This window comes from Neodiprion fabricii, chromosome 6 (assembly GCF_021155785.1).
Source record: "Neodiprion fabricii isolate iyNeoFabr1 chromosome 6, iyNeoFabr1.1, whole genome shotgun sequence".
NCBI lineage: Eukaryota > Metazoa > Arthropoda > Insecta > Hymenoptera > Diprionidae > Neodiprion > Neodiprion fabricii.
The window spans coordinates 4,921,473-4,942,641 of NC_060244.1; the positions used below are offsets into that span (position 1 = coordinate 4,921,473).

At 35.3% G+C, this 21,169-nt stretch overlaps 1 protein-coding gene across 7 annotated transcripts in view; it reads left to right on the plus strand.

Moving 5' to 3' along the window:
• Nucleotides 1–21,169, plus strand: part of LOC124184309 (protein kinase C and casein kinase substrate in neurons protein 1) — a 52,329-nt gene that overhangs the window by 15,740 nt on the left and 15,420 nt on the right. For 5 of the 7 annotated variants that reach the window (XM_046573857.1, XM_046573863.1, XM_046573860.1 and 2 more), the window contains exon 1: nucleotides 14,141–14,659. The exons of 1 other annotated variant lie outside the window; for it this stretch is intronic. The gene's annotated coding sequence lies outside the window, so the exon portion shown is untranslated. Of the gene's footprint in view, nucleotides 1–14,140; nucleotides 14,660–21,169 lie in introns of those variants that run through there. One more of the 7 variants, XM_046573859.1, reaches the window with a different exon arrangement.

Here is a 21,169-nt window from a genome sequence, read left to right on the forward strand (position 1 = left end):
TCTGAAATTTACGATGATTTTGAAGGGACTGCATCTCTTTTCGCATCGTTTTTCTTGTTTATTCGGATATACTCATGTATTATCTAGAATCATGTGAAATAAGAGAGTATTTCCTAGAAATTGGATAAAGAATTTAAAGTAAAAAGAAAAGTAATAAATAATTCAGAAAATATCTTTCAAAAGTCATTCGCCATAAAACGACTTTTTTTCCATAACCATGTACGGTTGTGGTGGAATCAATATTCATTTCCAGTCGATACTCCCATGACACCAAACTCGTGTGCCCGCGATTCTCTTAAAAATATGGCAACCACGAGTCTATCTTAAAAACTTGCTGCGTGGCACCGTCATTTTTTTTTTATACAAAAAAAAAAAAAAGAACAAAATGCAAAACCCGCACATCTTTTATTCCGTGTTTTTTTATGTTACATTTTTTCTTCCTCTTCGTATACGTAATAACATCGTTACTTATCTTCATCCTGCAATATGCAAACAAATTATAAAAAAACAAAATGTGTCATTGCACCGCAGAAATATTATCATTATATTGTACGTATATGTATACATAATTATAAAGATATGCAATATCATAGCAGTTTAAATGCTTGGCATAATTTAGTTTTCAAATATTCTTTTTATTTCAACGAGATTTATGTTTTACATATAAAAACCCTCTTTTACTCCGAAGAAAAACCCTGTACGTTATACGAGGATGGATCGTATCGATCCGTAAAGTAAGGGGCAGTAAAGAATATGCGGTGCAGTAAAACCGGCGTAATAATACGTCTACCTGATGTACGCGTATATAAATATGTACACATATGAATATACCTATGTATCATAAATGTATACGTCTATATATATATATGTGACGCATACATCGAGGACTGACCTTATACCTAACATTGAAAAAAAAAAAAAAAAAAAACAGAAAGAGAGAAAAAATAAATAAAAATGAAAGTAGAAAGATATTTAGAGCAATAATACGTGACACGTATGTATATTACATGTTCATGTGATTAGGTATCGTAAAAACCTACTGTGATAACACCGAGCCGCAGTCTGCCAACTGAGAAAACAAAAGTTTCGTAAAAAGAGCCGTGATCCAGTCATTTTTATGCGGAGTATAGTAAAACAATGAATGTAGATACGCTGCCGGTGAATACAGAGATGTGATGTGATAACCTGAAAATTTCAACTCCGTTCGTCCATGCAAATGGAATAATTTTTTATTTTTTCAAAGATTTTCACAGTGCAAATGTTACAAAGCACCCGTTGTACATAATATTATAAAAGTTTGGCTGTGACATAAATTTGTTTTCGATAAAACGCTAAGCTGATGAGTCGGTGTAATTGGGATTACCCGTTTTTGGCATTTGGCAAGACAATTCATGAGAAGTTTTCGATTCCAGCTACTTGTTAGGTCTGATAATTAATTATAACTCATTTTTATTACTAGCTTGTCTAATTTACGGATTATTGAGAAAGGCCCCCACTTATGCCCCCATAGACACCATGGACAATGTATATCCCTAAGCATATATTAATATAATTATTTAATTATCAAGACGCTAGACGCGATCGTTGAATTACTACTGCAGAGTACAAAGAGGATGAAGGAAAGGCAGCGTCGTGCGTGCACGTAGGGTATATATTTTAATAAGACGCGTACACACACCCCTCACTTCCCGACGTTTTAAATCCTGCAATTGGACGGTTTATACGTCACATACATACCTATGTATTATACGCTATTATACGGCGTCTTTAATTCGCCCCGTTTATTCATTCATTCCCTCGTTTATTCTCACTTAGCAGACATGCCTGCCTATTCGTAAAAATCCCTCTCTTCCTCGCCTCCGCGTAGCTTAGGTATACATATTAGGTATATATATAAGAGAGTAATAATAATTATATTAGAGAAGCGTTTATTTACTGCCAACAAACATATATTCGGATATGGGGAAATAAATGTTTCGTTATTATTATTATCAAATTTTAGTTTAGTAAAATATGATTTGTTAATTATTGACTAATTTTTATCGATCATTATTTGGATCGATTAAGATTTGATAATGATAACGAAATATCTATTTCGCCATATCCGAGTATCCGTGACAGTGTGTATTTTTTGTTATATTATATACCGAGGTATAAGCTATAACTTATATTACGTATACATGGGAAATGATGAAATTTTTAGTCTTCTTCGATAATTAGAAAATTTTTTCCCCATACGACTATAATTTGAATAAGACCGACTGGTATGATAATAAATCTTGATGCATTTTAGTTTCCTGGTAGGTGTCGTAATAATTTTGCAATATTGATTAGACACAAGATTTATCAAATTGATAAATTATCGAATAAACAAGTTCGATTTTCTGCTTCCATAAAATTAAAAATGTATCACAACGTGATTGTTGATCGATCGGTGGTGATATTTAAACGTGGTGTCTTAATTTTCTGCCATCTTTTATACATCGTATAATAAAGTCAACCAATTTTCTCGAGGTTCGAAAAAGCATTAAGTGAAAGAGAATGAAATAAGAGAACAAAACGGTACAAATTGACGCAGAGAAGAATCCGATGAAAATAATGACAAAATATAAGAACACGTAATTGACCGTTGCTCGGAATTCTCTTGAACGCCATTTCTCCTCCTCCTTCTTCTTCTTCTTCTTATCCTTTTTATATTCACATGTCACAAAACGTCGCGTTGCGTATAATACAATATAATTCAACTTACGTACATTCGTATTCATATGTCGTTTTATTATCAATACACATGCCGTTTTCGAAATCGCACAGAGTACACGACGATCAGCATACCTTCGTAACACGTGTGTACAATCCTACTACGTAGGTGTGTTAATACATGTATTATACGAGTACACCACACGCATATGCGACATAGAGAGCGATTAGATAGGTCTACGAACTCTGTCCATTCCATTCGCCGGTCCTCGAGGATGTGGTCCTCCTCCTCCTCCTCCTCCTCCTCCTCCTTCTCCTCCTCCTCATCCTCATCCTCCTCTTCGGCTAGCCTGGGGCGCCAAGAACCGGTCCTTTGGATTCCCGTTTCCCCGCGGGAGAACGGCTATACAACAACCTGCCTGGATGTCCGATTATAGGGAAGGAAGGCCGCGGCAGCTTTCGTCGCGCATCTGCGTTTAGTACACGTGTGTGTATATGTGCGCAACATATATATATATATATATATATACACACACACACATGTGTATATGCATAACGCGATTATATTTTATTTCACCGCGACCTTCGTGGGAACTCGTTCGCGATATTGCGAAATATACGCGGCCATGCAGTGACTTTATCGGTACTATATGTGTATATGTATATAATATATACCGTGAGAATGCAGCGCAATTTTGATATACGTTTTTTTTTTTTTTTTCTATTTATCATCCCCGTGATGATTTATCATTTAACCCTCGAATCGGATTTCGGATCGATTATTTTATCATGTTGAAGTTAGTGACGTTGTTGTAATTATTAGCGATGGGAGAAAAATCTCTACTTCGCGGTTTTGGATTTGTTTGAAATTTAGAAAGTCGTAATAAAACAAGACTGTGTATTTGCATATTTTGAAATTTTAGATACTTTGAAGTTATTGTAAACATGAAAAAATAATGAATTTTATTTCCAATCTTTCGTTAGGATAATTGTTACAAAGTCTAATCTCGTATTATTATACAATCGCGTTCACTCCAAACTGGAAAAAAAAATTGACAATCATCGTACATAGTATTAGAGTTCGAAACCAAAGCTTGGATGTTCGGATTGTTCGGGTTGTTCGGAAAGTGACGTCACTCAAAATTTTTTTTCTTTCGACGTCATCGATCTATAATAGACGAATATCAGCTAGCCGAATTCCTCAGTCTGGAAACAACCGCGCAGTAGAGCGGACGGATGAGAGTCGCGCTCCGCAGATTTCGAGTACCGGATTCTCTACCTCCTGGATCCTGCGCTTCCGGTCCTCTTCCTGGTGTAACTCGACTTCCAGGACAAACGCACCGTAGTTTCTATGCTCCAGGTCCGCTACCCGGTGAAACTCGACTTCTAGCAAGCTTTAGCGAGCGAGGGTTTTAAAGCTAGTGAATTATTAATAATCGTAGAGAGAATAATACGCATGTATATATAATATATATTCATTTATAATACACTGCGGTTTTATGTACTGTTCATGTGTGACGTAATTTGAATGACGCGATTTGTAACTCAGCTCTTCGTATTAGCGAAGTAGAAACTTACGAACGACGTTTTGAAACGGTTATTAGTTAACATGTGCGGACGATTACGCACTGAAATTACTACGAATCAGGACTCGATGAGATCATTCAATACCGCGACAATATGGTGGCGAAGATCAGAATTAACATTTACAATCAGTTGTTCGTTTCATTCTTTTTTTGCTCTCGCACAAATTTGCGTGAATATTTTGTCTTTACGGAATTACAATTCGATCATTGAAATATGTTTTACCAAATTTATCTGAATTGCAAAACGATTCGTCATATTGTTTATAGGTGTTCTTAGAAGTAAATTTATTGTTTGAAAAATTATATGCTTATAAACTCATGGTTTGGATGTATATAATAAATATCGCTGATCTCATTATGCCGCATAGTTGATGTCATCTGATTTTCATTTACGACATTAATCAGCCTTGTTATTTCTTGCTACGCGAAAGTTGTTGAAGAGTATTAATTCTTACATGAAAAAAATACATTCCTGTGTTTGTAACTAGGATCGAGTTTCCGGTTTCACCGAATTTCCGACAATTCTGAAGTCGCGAAATAATACAATTTTTCCCAAAAGTCTAGTCAAATTCCCATAAAAGTACACTTGATAAGGAACTTCTTTCATCGTTGAAGAATAGCTTCGATTTTTATAGTAATACAATCTAATCGCTTGTGAAAATTTGAAACCACTTTTTTTTTTATTATTTGTGTTTTATTTTGGTTAAATTAAGTCCGGACGTGATTTATGTAAGTTTATTTGTATTATTTATAACCCGTAGGATAAAATTGGATTATATGAGCGTGAATAATCCGATAAATTTATCTATATTTCTCTCCTTGATTAAATCCTGACTTTGGACGTTTATTGAAGACGCTGCGACAAGATAGAATAAAAAGATTCTACCGCATGGACTGAAGATTAGATATACGTGTATACGCTATACATATAGGTATAATATAATCGTTGACATGTGCTCAATTATATTTCATTCAAACATATACAATGCTATAATCGTGACTTGTTACAAATTAATGCGTTAATTACTTTACGATATAGGACTGCGTGGTGATAATTTTTTCCCCATTTCTATTTCTGAAGCTCATCCTGACGAATCAAATGTGCCACGATACTTTCAATTCTACAATACGTCATTTGTACACACAATAAATGCGAATAACGTCCTGTGTACGAATATCACGTTGATTTTTAAATTTAATTCAACAACGTGTACGGATTTCGATGCCTCGTGTAATAACTTTGATTTGTCTATTTTTCTTTCAGGTGAGTAAAATCCGTCTTCCCAATCGTCAACGATCTTCTATTTTGAATTTGAATCTTTTAACGCATCCTGCGGTAAGTTAATGCTTCAGCTTTCTCTTGATCTTGGTTCAAAGAAGATTGAGAAAAAAAATTGATAAATTAAAAAAATTATCAAAATAGAAAGACAATTGAAACGGTAAACCGAAAATTTTATTCTTATTGTTACAGTGTTTTGTAGAAGATTTTACTATCATATTTAATAATTTATGCGAATGAAACGTGTGTCAGAACTATTTTGTGCATGTAGTAAATATATTTCGGTAAAACAAAAAGGCTGAATTTCCCGTTACACAAATCTCTGCAAAGCCCGAAGCGGACACTTTGCGGATATCTCAACTCGGGTCTCGGTCTCATCTCGTCATCCTCGTTTACTTTTTTCGTACCGCGATTCTATCTTCGCATGCTATGCGGAGTCAGAGAGTCGACGTATTTCTCTCTAAAATAAAAGGAAGAAGTAATTTTGCGAAAAATTGTTAGGAAAAAATTATGCCTTCGGTATCAAGCACAGCTTGACTCGAGGATAAAAATGTAAATTGGTGTAATAATGTAAACCTATATATAATTTACATCGATCTTACAAACCTGGCAATAATAAATTGTAGGGATACGTGACTTCGTGACAAAAGTAGACTTTACCAAGAAGAAAATTAATATCAAGTAGAAGAAGAAGAGGAGGGGGAACTCGATTAATAACCGCGATAAAGTCTCTGTGTAAATTCGCTGTATAATATGTATATATATATATACATATATACACACTTCACCTCAAACTCTGCATAGTAGAATAAAATTTCATTCTATCGGCAACGTGCAAATTGTTATATACATCTATTCGATCTCTTTGGAAGATACGCACTTATGAATTTTATTCGGTATATAAAAACTAATTAGCTCAAAGTTTCGAATTTAATCAGCTGCGAGTTATTAATTAATAATCTAATCGAGCGAGTGGATCTTTTTTTTTTTTATTTCTTGGTGTCTGTAAAGTGTCTCGTCGGAGTTTCTAACTTTACTAATATCATTTACATACCAACGTAAATATAACAGCTAATGAGCTAAATATAACGGGTCCGCGTAAGTATAAATAAATTTTTCGAAATTTTTGAATCCCTAATCGCGTGATTAAAAATTTGCAAAATTTTCTTTCAACATCCCAAACTTCCTGATTCGAACTATAATCGGCTTTCGGCTTTAAATTTCGCATATCAAACAGTATTCCAGGCGGCTGTATTAAAACCATAATAATTGGTGCGAAAACGAGCGATTAAAAACGCGCGTGTCCGAATCTAACAGTAGAGTACCTATTAAATCGGGTATCTAATTTGTTTTTATTCTTTTTTTTTTTTTTCTTTTTCTCTTCTCACAATTAGCCAACAGCGAATAGCAACGCCACGCGGCGACCGCGGATTTTGTGAAATAAATACCGCCTATCTTGTTTGCCACTCGTTGCGGCGCGTTATACGGTATTATTGTAATTGGGATTGTCTTAATTGGATTGTCAACGGCCGTTTTATACGCACCAGCGAATTAAGCACGCGGAAAAAAAATACCTTCGTGTATATGTATGATACAGTGTATAATATAATATATATTTATGGCGCCACGTAAAATCTCGCGTAAATCTAATATGTACAATCCTTTCGTGAATTCTTTGCGAATTATAAACCGCGGCGAAGTTTACAAACATGCTTATACGACAGAGATGATACATAATACCTTGCCTGATAAACATAAAATCAGGGTGTAGAATCGCAGGGCGTATTGATTTTCCCTTACACCTACGGTATCTGTACTGTGTATATAATATACATATATATGCATTACCCGGTCATCATTCGGTTCATAGCATATAACTTGTACACAAGGTGTACGTGGAGAACGTAAAAGCAATATTTGCGCTGTAATTCAACCTGATTATATCATAATGTTTTATTGCATAATACGACTGCAGCTGACTGCACAAGGAAGTACGAATCACGAATCAAGAATCGCAACGTTCCTTCTTTTCTCAATTACCTAGGTATAATACATTTATCTACCTCGTATATTATCGTATAACGTAATAATGATCTTAGACGAATTGCATTGTTCCAGTTTCAATCTGCATTCATATTTTTCCCAGACTTGTACCGGATGCAGTTGAAATCTAAAAAATAAAAAAGGAAAATGAAATAAACAGTCAAAAATATTAGTAAAATAATAATTTTGCTTCAAGACCGCGATTCGTCGAGACATAAATTATACAATCAGACGAAATTTCTCATCACTTACTTGTATTATTGAATTAAAAAATAAAAATCCTTTGCGTAAATTATACAGTGAAAAGTAGGTACTTAAAGTTTTTATTATTTGTTCAACGAATGTTTCGTAACATTTTTAAATTGATCCAAATTATTTCTTTTTTTTTTTTCTTTCTTTCCATTCGTTTTCTTTACTCTGCCAATGCTGCTGCTGAGGACCTGCTTATGATGGTAACGAAGTTGTTAGGTTTCGGATAAGCTTTCCCGAAGAGGTCTACGTAGCTTGTCGAGTAGTTGAACTATTTATCGTGTCATATCCACGCATATATGCACGTGTATGTATACCAATGCATCCAGCGTAATATCTGTAAGGTATACGAGGTATATAATTTTCAAACACTCTCGTGCCTGTTCGAATTTACGATGAAATTATGCTGTTCTCTAAGCTGAAATAAAATGTAATTGAATCTGTATTACACGTCTAATATACATGTATATTATAAATATCTTTTTTTTTTTTTTTTTTATCATAACATCTTTACCGGTTAATAGAAACAAACGTTTGGCTTTTCAATTTCATTCATTTTTCTGGTTTTTTTTTTTTCTCTTTGTTTGACTTTTATGTAGACAATAAGACGTGCGTGAGAATCGGAAACGAGAACCGGTTAGAACGGAATTATACATATTCGGATATAGCGACTTTGTACCTGACGAAACTGCACAAATTGAAGGAAAGTCGAGGTGGTACAAACTCTCTTCCTTTCTCTTTTTGAGAGTCGTATCGACGCGTGCGATTATTCCGACACACGCACACAATTGCACCTGTAATGCATATAACTGACAATCAAAGTATAATAATTCCAATTTTTCCTACTTATGTATAAATTCTGTACAAGGATTTAATACACCTCCGATTTGCCCGACAAGCGATTTGCGATTCGTTCTGGGGTTTAAAGGAGACGCGTGCAAGCGATCAGGGAAAAGTGCGCGCAGAATTTCAATCCTACAATCGCATGTATATTATACCAGGGTTCGTAGAAGGCAAGCGGAAAACCTGGAAAACCGGGAAAAGGGAATTCCTAAGAGCAGGGAAGGGTCAGGGAATTTGAAAAATAAGACTGGAATTTTGAGTCTGTCGAAGAAATAAACTCGTTCTCGTACAAAGTATCACGGATCATGAAAGAAAAAAAGTTGGACTTGAAAGTCATTCTATGTATATTATTTAATACCAAACCTGCTTTCGTTTTTTCTTACAAAAAATCGCAGGGTGTTCTTTGTAAATTAATAGTCAGGTAGTGAGTTAGTTACTACAGGTAATATTGGAGGTATCGGTATTGATGTGTAAGAAAAAGAAAAATTGTCATTAATCGGTGACATATTTCTTGAAAAATTACTGGAAAAATTCTATTCTCAGTCTAAAAGATCTGGAAGAGTCGGGGAATTTGAGATTCCAAAAATCGTACGAAGCCTGATGTATACGTGCAGCAATATATCGATTCCCATGAAATGTGGGGAGAGGAAATGATCCCGCGGGAATTCAACATGCGGGGAAACCAATCTGCAATATCAAGTATCTGCGGTTGCGTATACATATATAGTATAGTACATATTCGCGCGTGTCGATCGCACGCATGCTCGCAAATTTTCGTCGTTTAGATGAACGATAAGCGATGGTGTACACGAATCGTAACCGTTATTCTCTGCCGCTATATTGCAGGGGTGCGTTTTATCGCTGTACGGTCAAGTGATGACCGTTTTTTAAACGGTGAACAACTTTGTAACATAACTGGTGGAAACTCGCCTAATTGGATTTATATATCACTTTGAATTTTTTGTTTTTTTTGTTTTTTCCAAAACGAAATCCAGACATCATCGCGTGCGATATGGTCGATGATTTACATTATACCTCGTTACATGTCTCGTATACATTAGGTTTGATCTTGTTCTGTAATTTTTCGTAAGTTATCTCAACCCTAAATCCTCTCGCTAGGTTTGACCATTTTGACGTTTAAAGGGTACACATTTTCACTCAGCTTTTGGTGTACATGTACTTGATCGTGAGATCAACTGTTGGCAAAAGATCTGTAAATCTAAGTAATCGATCAGCGTTGATGCTACTTTTTCATAAAAGTTTCAGCATCGTCAACGGAGGATTTTATGTCAATTGTCCGGTGATATCAAACTCACGAAAAAGTCAAATTCTAATCGGGTTCGGCTGACATAAAATGATCCGTAGACGATGCCGATATTTTTATTGTTTGTCGGAGACGATGCTCACTGATTTCCTACAGTGACAGATTTTTTTGCAACCAACCAATTGGTCGCGAGACGAAATGTATACTAAAACTCTAGTAAAAACTTGGGTATTTTTAATGGAAAACTTCGCAACTCTTGCGCGAGGGTTTAAAGTTGGGAGAAAGAGACAGAGATCTCTGCTCCGAGGGAGATTTTTATTTATTCACTTGAAACCAATCTGAGGAGCAGCTGAGTCAAAATTCGAAAATGTCCATGAGAAAAATCACCCCAGCATAATACATGCAATAAATGTAATGCCAGCTGCAGTACCATGATTTTTTAATTTCTTTCTCGTTTCACAGAATATCTCAAAGTCGAGATCTAACTTTGACCCGATCGTTGCGCGCAGGTAGCAAAAAATTCGCAAAGACACTCTGCCGAAACCGGCTTTCTAAAAATATCATTTCTCCTTTCCTTTTTTCTTCAATTTTCGTGCGCATCTCCGATATATAATACGAAGTGAGGAAATAATCTGGAATCACAAGGACCGACTGACGACCCAGTTTTACAGGCTTACCGAATCCTTGACTCGTTTTACTCGAGGTGGTCGTAATTGTGGTTGGTTTCCTCGCGTCTGCAGCTGGCGTTGACATTTTGATTGGTATTTCGCCGCCGATATATGTCTGTCGGTTTTAGAAACAGCGGCTGCTCTTTTCTCTCTCTCTCTCTTTCTCTCTCACTATTTCCAAGCATCACGGTTCTGTAGGTTTTAGTAATTAATTTTCCGTGGTACGTACCTACGTATAAACTGCACGTGTAGGTATAAATGCAGGATCCTGCCGTGCAATCGAGTCATTCGAGTAGCCGTTTTTCCGTCCCTTTTCTTCCTCCCTCGTATATCTTCTCCTCTCCTCTCCTCTCCTTCCTCTTATTGTTAATCGAATTATGACCACTACTCTTCGCTCTTCACTATTATACGTATTATTACGTACGTATAGCCGTATAACTATACCGAGGAAAAGTCTTATAAATGCAGCTTAATTCCGCCGTTCGACGTTGAGCTGCGCAGCAGCCTACATTTATTCATTTATTTATTCATTTTTTTTATCTCTCGTTTTCCGCAGTGGAATATATTACCTACATACGTATGGAGGAATTGTATATAAAAATCAGGGCGCGTCAAACGACTAGAGTACATTGATATTATACATGTATAATTGCTAATCCCCTTGTTCAATTCTCTTAATATACTTTTCGTGTATAATATATACACACATTTGTCACATAAAAATACGGAAATTCATTTTCGGTCAGCTATTTACGAACTTCGAATTGCTATAATTATATAAATTTAAATTAAAAATAATATAAACAATTTGGAATTTGAAAATCGCTGATCGGAAATGAATTTCCGTTTTTTTTTCCCACAAAAAAGCGGCGAATAATTGTGCCTGCATGTAATACGTATACATATACATTGGAACAGTATCATTCGAAATTGTGCACGTCTCGATTTGCACCGACCGCGGTGTTTCGAGTCAGCAGCAGCAGCGGCTAGAGACACGCCGTTAGAAAGTAGCTTAGTGGTCTGGGATCGTTCATATGGAAGTTGGATATCGGTGACGTAGCCAATTGGCCGCAGGTGTCGATTTATCATACAAAGTCGCAAATCGTACCAATTCGAATATAATGTATATATAAATGTCTTACATAATTAAATAATATTATTAGCAAACTCCGCTATCTTGGCACGATGCACGCCTCTTGCTTCCATTAATCGTTCGAGTGCGTTAACCCTTTCTATGTTTTAATTGAGACCGACGCTAACAACGAACCAAGTAGATTCATGACTAGCCTTCTTCGTCCACGTGGCGTAACGATTCTGTTACACCTTCGTAGTGTATATAAACATAACAGTTGAGTCACATGCCTCATATCCAGGGTCAGGAATCAGCCTCGATTAATGTGGGTAGAAATTTTAATTTTTCTATTTTTTCTTACCATTAATTAAAAGAGAAACCGTCTTACGTATAACATTATTGTTACAGTAAATTGAGTAATTATCTTCTCCTGCCCTATGTTGTAGACAAATTTTTATATCGATCGTAAGATTTTTATCTAACATAATTCATTGCGAGAAATTATCATTTTTCGACCAGGAAAAATTGTGCGAACTAATTATATCGATATATTTGATCAGGGTTGAGAAATCGTCGCGAATCTTTTCATTCGTTACCAGGCTTAAATACGCACGTGTTATAAACGTACCGTTAATACAATAAAACGATGGTCCAACTGTTTGCAACCGAATAGATAATTTCAAAACCTGCCTTAGGCGTGGCAAGGAAGGCAAAATATTTTTGCCACTCTACACTGTCGATTATCAATTCTGATTTTATTTTATACTTGTCTCGTACATTACGGTTGATTTTTATCAGTTATATTGTATGGATAACTTTATGTGTATATACTTTTATTAATTAAAATTAATTAATGAAACGCCTAATCAATGAAAATTTCTCTCGATTCCTAGTATAAATACAACTTCCATTATTTCTTTACGCGTGATAATAATATGCGGGCTGGTGTTTTATGTCGAAAGATTCGCTCGTTTCATGTTTTTCGTACGCGATAAAAATAAAACCGTTATCTCTCTATGTTTGAAGAGTGATTTGTGGACTGATGTTGCCCTTCGGAATACATGCTGTAAAGTTCCATTTGAAATATGATATATTCGCGCGTAATCTAGTTTGTACCAATCGGAGGATGGAATTCTTACTGTTCCTTACGTTATAATTTTTCGATTCATGCTGTATTTCAAATTAATAATTCGATAAAAGTTTGTTGAATATATATTACGTACGTGAAAATGAGATGAATTTTTTCACCGTCGCGTCGTATAATAATTGTGCGACTGATCACGTTACACTTATCTGAACTCTCAATAATGACATTCATGTGTTTCGAATATTCTAACGAAACAAATTATTGTTACTCTTTAATATTGGTGACAACGTTTGTATACTACTTTTGAGCATACCTACACAAAAGTTAGATTTTCCTGTTAAAAAAAAATTTCACTCCCTGCCCACGAACCGGTCAGGAAATATATTCAAGCGACCAAGGGACAAGGGATAGAGAAAGGGAAAAGGAAGGTAGGCAGGTATACAGGTACAGGTAGAAAACCGAAAATCACAACGACGATCCAATAATTTCCCTAGAAAAATCCGGTAGAACCAGTTTCTCAAATGGGAATCCGAGGCCGTGAGCCTAGAAGAGAAGAGAGGAGATGAGAAGAGATGAAACTGTGATCGGTACACGAATACGTGCGTATATACATGTATCTACATCGAGATATGAAAATCTGGCTAGTGTAAAACGTGATGTCGAAATGGAAAAAGAACGAGATAATTTTTTCACACTTCAATATGTTATGCGAAAGAAGTCGATATCGAATCAAGGAGTCAAAAAGTAGAATGGATACAAAGTATAGATCGGTCATAGTGTGGAATTTTTAAAACTATGATGAAAATACTTACACCTCATTTGTAAACGTAGAATGAAGAAATCCAAAACACGGAATAATCGGAATATCTACATGTTTTTTTCGTATTCATTTATATGTACATTTATTCCGACAATTATTTAAACCAGTTCTAAATACATATTTATACCACAAATTTTCTGTACAGTTCTCTAATTGCAAGTTTCTACATTCATTTCAACGACTTTATATTACCGCCTTCTACAGTTTAGTCCGAATTTAGAGATTTTTACGTATCTCTACATTTATTCAGATGATTCGGATTATCAATTACATTTCAACTTTCTAAATTCGAAAATTCTACCGAATAAAATATCATCCCAATTTGGATTGTATGAAAGAAAAAAAAAAAAAAAAAAGAAAAAATCGACATTCCAAGCCCAATTTGAACTTTCCGGACGCTTCACGAAGTTCGAGTCACTTTCTTTCCGCACACAGTGTATGCGCAAAGTTGTAACGCGCACTTATATATTTACTACGTCACGATGCCTGCCAGCTTTACCCAGTTCGTGGCTAAGGAATCAGTCAGTCTGGTTTCTCCGTTCGGCCTGAGCGTTCGATCGTTCGTCGCTCTCCTCGCGTTTCCGTTCGTTTATACACCTGCGCGTATTCGTACGTTTTATACCTGTGTTTGTACGTATTCGAGGCACAACGATCGCGTGCGTGTGTGTGTGTGTGTGTGTGACGTAAAAATTAGCCTCAAGTCGCACGAATAACCACGTAACAACATCACCTTGGATGAGAGGTCAGTTTGTTTTTTCGACGGATACGCGATGATGAAAATTTGACCTCATATTACAGTGTGCGAATATTTAAGTCTCGCTAATTTAGTGGTGATAATCGAATCAAAAGTGATGCACGCTTGTACGGTTTTTTAATTTTTTTCTTTTCATTTTTGTGCGCTAACCGAGCTCAGGTGGGAGGAAAATTGGAACAGGAAGTGAATCGGAAGTGTATATGGTGCACCTCTAAACGCTGGTTGCACAATTTAGCGGTAAAACTTTTGCCACGCATCTGTGACCGGATATATTCAGCACAGTTATGTACTTCCAAGGTAATTGGATTTTCTAACAATTGTTTATAAGCTGCGACTGTGGAAAATTGTAATACACGTTTGAAACATATTATAAACGTAAATAATTGTCGTTTAATTAGTTTGTCACCATTCGAATATAAGACACAGACCGAAAATTTGTGGAAAGTTCATTTTCAGCGATTCTTTGAAAAGAGACGCCGAGCGTATAATATGCGTAGGCAATTTGAAACTGAATAGTCGGATGGATCAGTTTATCCTAAAAAAAGAACCTGATTTCCGATCCACGATTCCTTACCTTCTTTTTTAATCTTCACCTTCTACAACATACTTCCCAAAATTTCTTCAACCAGTATTTCTAATTTCCTTTCTCTGTAATTTTTCGTTGAAATTATTTGTAGAAACGGTTGCAGTTAAACCACTGCGATGAGTGCGGAGTAATTCCGTTATACCGGTTTACGTACACGGCACGATGATGATAACAATAATAATAATTTAACGAATTAATTTATTCCCGTTTTTAAATTCCGTATAACGCAACAATTACTTAAAAAACACTGGATCGTGAGTAAAAAACAAAAAAAAAAAAGAGAGAAATGTTTGAAAAAAAATGATCAACGTTCTTAGAATTCAATCGAACAATCTTATCGTTAGTTTCTTTTTTTTTTTTTTTTTTCTCACATCTAGTAACGCAACTCGCACACTCGGCAGTGACGTCGAAAGCTCTATAACCGCACCAATTCCTACGGCTAGGCGTACATCCGTCTGCTTTTGTACGCATCCTGTGCAGGCTGCATCGGGGTTAGGATATATGCAGCTTTCTTATAATACGACCAGTCGAGCTACGACGCCGTCTTGTGCGCGAGTAAGTTACACACACACACGCACGCAAACACACGAATACCGCATTTACACGCCTCGGTGCTCTCGGATGGATTTTGTGTAGCTGCTACGGCCATGTCCTAGGTATATACTGGAATACACCTTATACATTTACGTACCTATAAATACTTTGCTCCGATAATACTCCAAGTGTATAATGACGATTCTTCGCGACAGTGCTCGTCGCAGCGAAGAAAAACGCGGAAATTTTGTCCCTAATTTGCGACGTTGAAGTGTGGCGAGACCCATTACACAGATTATACAGATATACGAAAATGTTTATCCCCTTCCTCTTAATCTTTTATTTTATTTGTTTTTATCCGTTCCGGGAGAGAGAGAAACGATTCTTATTTTTTTTTTTTTTTTCTTTTTTACCTCCATTCCTCCCACAACGCTCTTATCCCCATACATATATGTGTTGTACATAAATATAAATATATACGTGGCACGTGTCGCGCAAGTTATAGGTACACGTCGAATTTCTGTTCCGGTTGTATTATGCGTTATTAATTTGAAAAAAATTGAAAAAAAAAATATGTCTGACGTAATTATAATTATCATCGTAATTATAAGTAGGTAAGTCTTTACTTACCTTGAATAAATTACACCCATGCATGCGTGCGTTCACCGAGTCGGTTATAAGTGTATAATATTGTACTACTTCTGTACAAATATGAAAAGAATTTATGTTTTTTCTTCGTGACCCTGAGACGCTGTTAACGCTGGGTTTAGACAACTTCTACTCGGTATGTAATAACACCTTATACCTGGGTTGTACCTGCGTTGAGGAATTGATTTTTGTACAGCCCCAGACTAGAGAATGTTTGCTCAGTAATATGCACCAAGCCTGTTTGCTCAACCTAAATCGGGTTGGAAAACTTTACATATGTGTTACAAACCACGAAACGACCCTGATGTATGTTATATTCACGTTAATGTCATGGCGTTTTTTTTTTTTTTTTTTTTTTTTTTTCAGACATTTTTCTCTTTCACATACGTTTTAGACAACCGATTAACATTCATTTTTCACGAAGCGTTGAAATTAGAGGAGTTTGCGATTTATAAAAGATTTAAGAACCCTCGAGCTGAGTAAGTTGTGGATATAAACTGCGACAGTGGACGAAACACTCGATGAGGGGCTAATTGAGATTATTAACAGCACGGTGCTAGTCGGCCCCTCATAAGCCTTGAATAACCCAACGCTAACTCAATCAATATTCATCATCTATCAGCTCGTTCGTTGCAGGGCTATAAAGTAATACTCTTAAACTGTAAGAGGGTACTTATTTTGCGACGTCTCGGTGCAACGAGTGTTCGTTTAATTTTTTTTTAAATTTCTTCGACGATACCGAATTCATCCAAGTCTCAAAAAATATGTATAAACTTTACGCAAATCCGATTTGCCGCTGAAGAACTGTAAGACTTATATTCCCGTGTACAGTTGCTTTAATGTAACTGAATGTAACTTAGTATTAAAATATTTTATTTTATTTTTATACGACGGGAGCGCTTTTTGAAAGTGAAATCACAGCTTTCGTATTAATGAATTCGTGCTGAATCGCTATGAAAATACAACCAATTAAGGCGAAATAAATAAAAAATATCTCGAATCGTATAATACATAATATACGCTATTAGACAATAAAATGATTAAAAAAAAAATTAAAGAATTTATGAAACTACTCGGCGTGTTGTGCAATTATTCGAAAGTCACGCATTGCAAAGGAATTAAAAAATTTTATTCCACAAGTACCGAATAATCCTCCGATGCTTACTGTACATGATTCTTTTTTCACCGCTTCTTTGACCAGTCTACAAGACTTTCCATACTGCTCTCGGATCTCTCAAGCATGCGATAAAAACCTTGAATAAATACGATTTATGTACTACTATGTAAAGTATATTAACTGCAGTGCAGAATCATAGATGAAGCGATGCAAAAGTCGTTGAAACGTTGAGAGATCGATGCACGGAAAGTTCGGAATTCTTTTTTTTTTTTTTTTTTATCACTGTATTTTGAATTATACAAGAAATATTTTCCGATCTGATTTACGTATTCAAACAATTTTTATCGCGTTTCTCGCACTTTTTATTTTCCACATCGCCATTCAAGTTCGCCCGAGGTATAATACTGTGCAGCCAAATTACTACGTGACCTGAAATGCAACGAGAACATTGTCGAGCCCCATTGTCATCGTTGTTCCGTCTTTTTCAAGCCTGAATGTACCGAGCAGACCGCTGAATTATTCACGCGTTGCTCTTGAAACGCGTTTTGGTCACTACCGTGTTCCCTGTGAAACTGCTGCGCAAAGCTAAACAGTATCGAGCCATTTATATCTCGTATTCTTGAAATTTACTCACTTTTTTTTTTTTACTCCTTCTCACTTTCCTTCATACCTGCAATTATTCCAGATCATGATTAATTGTTTGAACTACCAGTTTCAATCTTTCTATTCCTGAAATATATTCCCAATAATTAATCAGCTTTCTCCTGATTCTCGATTGGCATTTTATAGATATTATTAGTCGAACAGGCGGACGTATATATATATATATTTTTATAAGAGCAATAAAGCGAGACGTGACAGGTAATTATTTTTCTCTTCTTCGTTGTGCACCGCACTGTGTATTATATTCCGAATGCACAGACATCGCGCATTCAGAAGTGACTTAATAAATATAAAAAGACGAAATTGTATAACTCGTTTGCCTGACTTTCTGCTCGGCGAATGTTTGTATTATAATAATGATAGAAAGGGAAGCCTTCCGCTTCTCTTTTTTCGCTCTTTAAATATTATTCTGCATGTATATTCTCGAAAATGTCACAGTTATATATGCCGGGTGATAATACGGTATAATGTATATGAGGCATTCCAATCCAAAGCTACCCACGTCTCACCATCACCATTGGCGATTTTATTTATTTTCAAATATGACGTAGGGTGTACAAAATAAATCATCTTTCACCGAGTTGTACATTTTTTGGACCACAGGCTTGATTTTTTACTGCTCCCAAAAACACAATAACCCAATTTTCGAATGAATAGCCTTACTCAATTGGTTTTAAATTTTTCTCATGAATTCCTCGTTGAAGAACGAAAATTTTATACCGAGATGGATGTAGGCAAACTTTTGGTTTAAAACTTACTGGCGAAAAAAGTAACAAAAAAGTAAGAGAAAAACGTATAAGGTATGAACTTGTATTTTTTCAATAGGTCGGTTTGATGTGGAATTTCTCATATATCTCATATAATACACATTTGTGTGCAACGAGAAAACCTCTCGAGAATATGACAATCTTTATTCAACCATTTTTCTCTCAGAATGGCATTCTCTTTTCTCTCAACTCTTTACTTCGATGCCAATATTAAATTACTTACAAAAAAAAAAGAGGGATGTAATAATATGAGAAAATAAAAACAGTGTGTTTATCAAAAAACGTTTTCTTTATTACTTTTTTACTGTATTCGCAAATTTGTTGCCAGAATTATTGTATAGTTGCCCAATATATTGAATTATTCGTGCGGCCAGCGGATATATTGAATTTTCTGCAAACTAAAAGTGGTGGAAGAATTTATTGGTTTGTTTTTCTCGAAGATTCGCATTTCTCTTTCTTTCATTGTGAAATAGAATTCGATCCGAAGGTTACATGTATAACATTATTATACATACATTATACGTGTGATATGTATACTGTATTTTTGCAAATAATTTCTAAAGAAAGTCTTTTCGATTTCCTTTTTTTTAGTTATTCACACCTGTATACATGTAGTTATGTTATAAATACTTATATCGTCACTCCGTCATTCATTCCTAGCATCTTTCTGTTCGTTGTAAATTCAACACAATCCAACACCTTTCATATAATATTATCAGCGAAATTAAACTTTCTTTACTGTTTCTAATATTTATAACGAAATGTGTGTACGACAATTTCGCGATTTCCGACGAGGCGGAAGCTAGCAGCAAGAATTAGCAGCCAAACGTTTTAATGTTCGTTAGAATAAGATGATGAAATCCGAAAATGAAAATTTTATGAAATACTTTGAAAACCTTCGATACTTTTATAGAATTATCAGCATAAAACTGAACTGCATTTTTTTATTTCCAAAAAAAAATTTCAAAACGTTTCTTCTTTGCTCACTCTGGCTGCTAGGTTCAGTTTCATGGGTTTTTGAGGGGGTTTGATATATTTTAATTAATTGAAAGAATTGACTGAGATGCAGTGGAACGTGAAACGGTTGTTAGAAATTAATTAAATCAATTTAATTCAGAGCAGGTCGTTACTCGTTCAAGTGGGTCCGACAAAAAGTTAATAATCACGTGCCTGCAGCGCGTGGGCGCGGACTAAACGCGGAAATATAATAATACCCTCATACATATTTATAATCCCGAGAGATTTTTCTCTCAAGTATAATTATTAAATATTATATCAATAGAATATTTTCATAAGAGCAAGGAATAAATTTCGCTTGGATACTCGTAATGTAGAAGATGAAACAAAATAAATATGTGTAAATATACAAAATATACGAAAATGTACAAATTTATACAATTAAATAATTCTTCTTCACATATATATATATATACGTTAAAGTTATTATTTTGTCGCTATTCGCAAAACGGCGAGACGTTGCTACGACATACACATTATACTTATTCCCCTGCGAATTATTCAATTTGACGGCTATATATAGTGCAGAAGATTTACGGCGATACATATAATTTACGTAAATTAAGCCTACGTATAGCCTGCAGGCTGACTGGGGTAGCCCAGTTATTTAAATTTGAAAAATGAGAGTCGACTCACACCGCTTCTAAGATATTTCGCAGACGTCGAGTTGCAGGATTTAGCAATCTTGCTTTAGTCTGACGAAAATCAAGGCAGTACGATCAATCGACGGTAGTGTGAGAGATAATTTTTTATTTTAAATATTATCCCCCCCTCCCCCCTCCCTCAAATTGCAAATCTATTAAAATTCAATAATTTAATTAAGTACTGTATACGGAAAACTTGAACTTGAGGTAAAAATACTCTGGAGATTTGCGTAGTAGTCAAAATATAACTCTATACTCATGCATGTTCAAGAATAGCGACACAGAGTTTTATTATACTTGGTGCGTCAAGGGGGCGACAGCCGCTGAAATCGAGGGTGGAAACGTGAAGAATTTATTTTTGTTCTCTTCCCTTTAACAGAATGCAACTTATGTTAGTGTGGTGAAAAGTTTCATTTTCAATGTAGGGTTGAAAAGCTTTCGACAAAATTTTAACGATAAACACACGCGCGTTATATATTAGGGAGTTTCAGAAAAATAATTTACGATATTTCACCGTGGAAGATCCCAAAATGTTTGGTTAGGTTGAAAGAAAGATTTTGTGAAAAGATTAGCGTTTTCTACGTTATGCGAAAGATCGCGCTCAATTCATTTTTCACTTTTTTTAAACACCTTTTTGAATTTGTGGAGAACCACTTTTTGTACCACTTCAATTATTACTTCTTTCCTGGCATTTATATTCAATCCAAATATCACGATATATAACACAACGATATATCGTCAGAGAATATTATTCTTCTAAATTAAAAGTTCATATTAAATTATAACTGTTTTATGAGATTGAATTAATAATGAAAAAGTTGTCAGATACAC